The following is a 7,602-nucleotide window of genomic DNA, read 5'->3' on the forward strand; positions in this document are numbered from 1 at the left end:
AAGTTCTGTTTCTTTTAGTAACAGCATCCTTACTCTTTTGTCTTGCACTCCTATTACAATTTGATCTCGTATCATTGAATTGCACAGTGTGCCGAAATTGCAGGATTGACTCTTAAGGCGCAAGTCTGTCACATACTGTTCTATTGATTCAGTCTCTTTTTGCATTCTGTTCCTGAAGACATACCGTTCATATGTTTCGTTCTTCCTCGGCGTGCAGTAATCTTCAAACTTGCTCAGTACTGCGGGCAGTGTGTCTCTTTCCTCTTCCGAAAAGACAAACGTGTTGTACACATCTAATGCAGCCCGACCAGCTACAGTTAGCAGCAAAGCTATCTTCCGTCGATCGTTTCTTTCATCGAGTCCAATAGCTAACAAATAAAGCTCAAAACTCTGTCTAAAGGCTTTCCAGTTCGCATGGACGTTACCCGTCAACTTCAACTCGTCCGGTGGGCGTATATTATTCATTTCACTCATTTTTTACGAGTTAACTCCTGGTACCATGTTTTGACTGCACTTCTCACACAGACTGCCATTCTCAAGAGTGCTTTATTGCTTCACATCTGTTAACAAACAACATAATGCAATGTAGCTAAATGGCGCCCTCTCTTGGTTAACTGTTACTATAGTCAGTATCAGTACAGTAATGTGCTCATGCATATAATGGGGAGGGAGGGAGGGTTGCGAGTCGTTGAGCATACTTACCGAGCAGTAGTGGCACGTATATATATGTCCTGTGTCTAATAGGAGAGATGTGGTGATTGGAGTGATTTGACAGCTGACCGCATCAGCTGTTCACAGCCTTGCCTCCGTGGCCTGACAGAACTGACGCTGTGCTCGATTAAAACACATGCAGATCGTCAGCCAGTTGTTGATTCTCCACAGACTATTGAGGTTGTGTCTCGTACATGGTGATGTTCCTCAGACCAGGTCCATACTGACGCTGGATTGTTTGCTGACAGCTCTTTTCTCAGCTTTTCCGAGTAGTTTTATAGCCACTTTTTTAGATCTCCTTTGTTAGTCTGTTCCTGGCCTGGTTATACAAGATTGTATCCCCACTTCTGTAAGCATCCTCTATGGTGTGACGAAGCTGTTTGAGTTTTCCAGTAAACCACGGTTTATCATTGTTAAATGATAAGAATGTCCTGGTATAATTGGTAATAATTGTTTGGGATTATCGGTACTAGGGATTGGTACCTAAACCTGGTATTAAATCGGTCCCAGGGGTAAATTATGAAAGACCGGAGTATCGATAAGCTCTGACGTTATCAGTTCTGCTGTCGTACTGGAGAAATTAAGAAAACACACATACATTTATAGTTGCTATATATACATTATCTTGTGAAGTCTATCTCTATCTCACCAGAGTTGCCAGCTGTTTTATATGCAATAACATTTTAAGTTTTTGACATTCACATATCAGAAGTGAGATTGTGCTGATGCGGAGGAGCTTCAGCATGCACAACATGAAAGCCCCATTTAATCATAATAGAAGGGAGAACAAACTATTTAAACATATGCTTACACTTAAACTAAGTTTATTAATATATTTTTTATTAAAATTTTAGCTTCTAAGGGTTTTGACCATGTTTCTTCTAGCACAACTTCCTTCCCTTACAGCGGTGCGCATTCATTTTCCCCCTAACCAACTTAAAGGGATAGTTCACTTTCAAATTAAATTTTGGTATGTTTTAGATTACCTCAAGGGCATCCAAGATGTAGGTGTCTTTGTTTCCGCAGTAGTTTCCATTTTGATATTTTTTAGGTCAAACCGTTCTTGTCTGTGACTCATATAATGGAGGTCTATGGTCTCCACCTCAAAGAGCATGCACAGAGAAGTCCAAATTAAACAATTCCCCATCGTAAGTACACATTGATGACATAAGGCACAAAACGAGCGGTTTGTGTCAGAATCAGCTGGTGACTGTAGTAAAATGACCGGCACGTGGGCCATCAATGTTAATCAAAGAACAAAATTCAAATAGAAAATCACTCACAGCTCTTAATCTGAATAATGTTATATCTTAATAAGCATTAATCTATCAATATATACAGTGTAAACTATGCAGTGTTTGTTTACATTTGATTACTTTTAGATTTATTTTGTAGACTCTTACCTGAAGAGTAATGTTAGTAGGACTTCTTGAAAAAAATGAAAGCACTGTTTATTTTATTTCATTTGTATAGTTGTTTTTTGTATTTGTCAGTTTTTTTTTCTTTGTTCATGATCTTAAAGGTACAGTTTGTAGGACCTGCCACTAGAGGGTGCACTATCAAAACAATAACAATCACGTGGTTTGATGACGCTAAGGAGGAGCGTGGAATGATGGGATTTGTTATCTTCTAGCCAACCGCTGACGGCCATCAAATCAGATGGAAACATAAATTATGGATTTAACGCGAGTTCAACAATTTGCGCGAGTAGATTTCATACAAAGTCAATGCAAAGACGCGATCAGACAATGGATCAGACGCGTCCTCACGTGGGTCTAGAGATGCGATCCCCCGCGTTTGGCATGGATGCCCCATTATACTAATCTTGTTAATCGTTATAATAGCATACGTTTTCTGTAAAGATACGAATCAAAACAACTCACCTGTCGAGTAATACACAAGCGAGATCGGCATCTCTGTCTAGTTGACGTTTGTCACGAAGCTACTTCCGCATTTGTCCACAACTGTTGTCATGTGGTTTCTACGTCCAATACAGTAGTTGGCGGTATGCACCTGATAAGCCATGGTTGCAATCTGCCATAAAACTAAGAAGAAGAAGAAGAACTACCGTCATTGACAGGCGACTGCACTGCTCCGTGTCACTGTTTAGAATGGGAATTTTCTCATGATTTACAAGTAGTTGAAAACATTAGAGATATTGTTAGTAATCAGCTGGACAAAATATATAACACTAGCCTAGTGGTTTTTGGATATTTTACTGCAAATATCTTACAAATTATACCTTTAAGGTGTCTTTTTTTATGTATAGATTACAATAAAAAAATTTTATTACACACACACAAAAAAATGATGTTTTATATTCATTTAATTAAATATGTATTTTACATATCAGAATATAAAGCAATGTTAATTCCGCTCCTAATTTTTCATATATATATATATATATATATATATATATATATATATATATATATATATATATATATATATATATATATATATATATAGAAGAATACTGTTGAAGTACCTAAACGATAAGCAGTATCAGTAATAAAGAGTAGTAATACCGTTAAAACCTTAACGTTGCCCAACCCTAATCGGTACAAAGTGAAACGGTTTAATGTAAAAGGAGAGATTTCGAAATAAGCGCCTGAGGTATTGCCCCACACTCTTTTCTCCAGCTAACAAGAAAAATATATTGTTCTTACTGATTCTTGTTAAAAATGATCAGCACCGTTTTGCCAGGTACACTAGTACAGCGGTTGTAAATCCTGTTCTACCTGCTCTACATGTTTTGTATCAATTCAGACTTTTGATTTATTGGATGGGACATATTTCCTTGTTGATTTTTAAAAATGATCAGCACCCTTTTCCCAGGTACACTACAAGGAAGAAAAAAATGCTGAATAAAATCTCTACACAGCCCCATGATCTGTTGAATATCTGTGTGAAGATGGGGGCCAGTTGGTCAGTACAGACTTTTAAACAGGCAGGTGAAACACCACCTTGGCCTGAAGCTTTTCTAGATTTCTGCTTCCTGAAGACCTGGTTCACATCCTCTACACAGACCTCAACGCAGGTTGAATGTAAAGAGGGGAGTTGCAGGGGTGGTAAGTGAATGTGTGAAATGCAGATCAGAGCGGATCGGGGGTTGTAGACTATGCTTTTCAAAACTGCAGTTCAGACAGGAACCACTTTGGCAAGTTTACTTGAGTTTATTGAACACAATTTATCTTTGGCGGTATGGTTCCTTATGGGGGTTCTTGCTCCCAGAATAATTGAACATACAAGAGCTTTAACATTAACCCCCCGGAACCATGAATTTAGAAATACATAATAATTAAGACTTTTAATAAAGTCTTTAAAGCAAACGGTCATAATCATGTAGATGTGGCAGTGGTACGTCTATCCTGTAGCCTGGTTATGAAGATGGGTGTCTCTCCGCAAAGAGGTCCATGCCAGCTAAGATTTTTGGAAGCCTTACTGATCTGAAACAAACAAGACAACAGCCAGAAGGTGCGCAGTAATGTGCTCATGCATATAATGGGGAGGGAGGGAGGGTTGCGAGTCGTTGAGTATACTTACCGAGCAGTAGTGGCACGTATATATATGTCCCGTGTCTAATAGGAGAGATGTGGTGATTGGAGTGATTTGACAGCTGACCGCATCAGCTGTTCACAGCCTTGCCTCCGTGGCCTGACAGAACTGACGCTGTGCTCGATTAAAACACATGCAGATCGTCAGCCAGTTGTTGATTCTCCACAGACTATTGAGGTTGTGTCTCGTACATGGTGATGTTCCTCAGACCAGGTCCATACTGGCGCTGGATTGTTTGCTGACAGCTCTTTTCTCAGCTTTTCCGAGTAGTTTTATAGCCTCTTTTTTAGATCTCCTTTGTTAGTCTGTTCCTGGCCTGGTTATACAAGATTGTATCCCCACTTCTGTAAGCATCCTCTATGGTGTGACGAAGCTGTTTGAGTTTTCCAGTAAACCACGGTTTATCATTGTTAAATGATAAGAATGTCCTGGTATAATTGGTAATAATTGTTTGGGGTTATCGGTACTAGGGATTGGTACCTAAACCTGGTATTAAATCGGTCCCAGGGGTAAATTATGAAAGACCGGAGTATCGATAAGCTCTGACGTTATCAGTTCTGCTGTCGTACTGAAGAAATTAAGAAAACACACATACATTTATAGTTGCTATATATACATTTTCTTGCGAAGTCTATCTCTATCTCACCAGAGTTGCCAGCTGTTTTTATATGCAATAACATTCTAAGTTTTTGACATTCACATATCAGAAGTGAGAATGTGCTGATGCGGAGGAGCTTCAGCATGCACAACATGAAAGCCCCGTTTAATCATAATAGAAGGGAGAACAAACTATTTAAACATATGCTTACACTTAAACTAAGTTTATTTATATATGTTTTATTAAAATTTTAGCTTCTAAGGATTTTGACCATGTTTCTTCTAGCACAACTTCCTTCCCTTACAGCGGTGCGCATTCATTTTCCCCCTAACCAACTTAAAGGGATAGTTCACTTTCAAATTAAATTTTGGTATGTTTTAGATTACCTCAAGGGCATCCAAGATGTAGGTGTCTCTGTTTCCGCAGTAGTTTCCATTTTGATATTTTTTAGGTCAAACCGTTCTTGTCTGTGACTCATATAATGGAGGTCTATGGTCACCACCTCAAAGAGCATGCACAGAGAAGTCCAAATTAAACAATTCCCCATCGTAAGTACACATTGATGACATAAGGCACAAAACGAGCGGTTTGTGTCAGAATCAGCTGGTGACTGTAGTAAAATGACCGGCACGTGGGCCATCAATGTTAATCAAAGAACAAAATGCAAATAGAAAATCACTCACAGCTCTTAATCTGAATAATGTTATATCTTAATAAGCATTAATCTATCAATATATACAGTGTAAACTATGCAGTGTTTGTTTACATTTGATTACTTTTAGATTTATTTTGTAGACTCTTACCTGAAGAGTAATGTTAGTAGGCCTTCTTGAAAAAAATGAAAGCACTGTTTATTTTATTTCATTTGTATAGTTGTTTTTTGTATTTGTCAGTTTTTTTTTCTTTCTTCATGATCTTAAAGGTACAGTTTGTAGGACCTGCCACTAGAGGGTGCACTATCAAAACAATAACAATGGCGTGGTTTGATGACGCTAAGGAGGAGCGTGGAATGATGGGATTTGTTGTCTTCTAGCCAACCGCTGACGGCCATCAAATCAGATGGAAACATAAATTATGGATTTAACGCGAGTTCAACAATTTGCTCGAGTAGATTACATACAAAGTCAATGCAAAGACACGATCAGACAATGGATCAGACGCGTCCTCACGTGGGTCTAGAGATGCGATCCCCCGCGTTTGGCATGGATGCCCCATTATACTAATCTTGTTAATCGTTATAATAGCATACGTTTTCTGTAAAGATACGAATCAAAACAACTCACCTGTCGAGTAATACACAAGCGAGATCGGCATCTCTGTCTAGTTGACGTTTGTCACGAAGCTACTTCCGCATTTGTCCACAACTGTTGTCATGTGGTTTCTACATCCAATACATTAGTTGGCGGTATGCACCTGATAAGCCATGGTTGAAATCTGCCATAAAACTAAGAAGAAGAAGAAGAACTAACGTCATTGACAGGCGACTGCACTGCTCCGTGTCACTGTTTAGAATGGGAATTTTCTCATGATTTACAAGTAGTTGAAAACATTAGAGATATTGTTAGTAATCAGCTGGACAAAATATATAACACTAGCCTAGTGGTTTTTGGATATTTTACTGCAAATATCTTACAAATTGTACGTTTAAGGTGTCTTTTTTATGTATAGATTACAATAAAAAAAATTATTACACACAAAAAAAATGATGTTTTATATTCATTTAATTAAATATGTATTATGTATTACATATCAGAAAAAAAAATGCTGAATAAAATCTCTACACAGCCCCATGATCTGTTGAATATCTGTGTGAAGATGGGGGCCAGTTGGTCAGCACAGACTTTTAACCTGTTAGCCAGCACCCCCCATTATGGGACTCACAGCTGAAAGTGCTCTACCTAACTTATAATTGTAACAGTTTCCTACTTCAGTGTGTTACAAACATAATTTTGGAAAGAAGACCCTTTGGGCTTTACTTTTTATCAACCAGATTTGATAACGCTCAAAAATATTAAAAGTTATAGACACTGAAGTGCCTTGAAATCTTTTTTTTACCACACTTAAATATTTTTTATTTGATATAAAAATACATGAAAAAGTAATGGGTTGAAAGCCACATGTCTCATGAGTTTCTGTTTCAAATCTGAATAAGATATCATGAAAAATGAGACTCCTTCAAATATTTTTATGAGACTATGTCTAGACCCCCCACCCCCCAAATATAAGAAAATATATTTCCCAATAGTATTGAAGGCTTCTACAAACTATTTAGTCAGTAAACATACCACTGCATAGTTTATTTGAGCACTAGAAAAATACAATAAGAATAATTGGAGTAAGAAAAATAAGAATAATAAGAAAAACTAGAATGTACATTTCCTGAAGAAAATGTGAGTGGTGCTTGCAGTGGCAAAACCCCTCTGTTGCTAGGGTGTTGCAATGAGGTTGCTAGGGTACCAGGGGTGGTTGCTAGGTTGGTTGCTAGGGTACAAAGGGGGGTTGCTAGGGTGTTGTTATGTGGTTGCTAGGGTCCCCGGGGTGGTTGCTAGGACCATTGCTAGGGTACCCAGGGTGGTTGCTAGGGTAATCGGGGTGGTTGCTAGGGTGTTTGATATGTTATTGCTAGAGTACTCAGGGTGGTTGCTAGGGTCCCAATGATGGTTGCTAGGGCGGTTGCTATGGTAAACTGGGTGGTTGCTAGGTGGTTGCTAGGCAGTTGCTTAGGTACTTTCATG

General features: G+C 38.4%; 1 long non-coding RNA gene across 1 annotated transcript in view; it reads right to left on the minus strand.

Moving 5' to 3' along the window:
• LOC127957739 (uncharacterized) overlaps positions 1-7,602 on the minus strand; it is a 180,308-nt gene that overhangs the window by 28,586 nt on the left and 144,120 nt on the right. The gene's annotated exons all lie outside the window — the stretch shown is intronic.

This window comes from Carassius gibelio, chromosome B5 (genome assembly GCF_023724105.1).
Source record: "Carassius gibelio isolate Cgi1373 ecotype wild population from Czech Republic chromosome B5, carGib1.2-hapl.c, whole genome shotgun sequence".
Taxonomy (NCBI): domain Eukaryota; kingdom Metazoa; phylum Chordata; class Actinopteri; order Cypriniformes; family Cyprinidae; genus Carassius; species Carassius gibelio.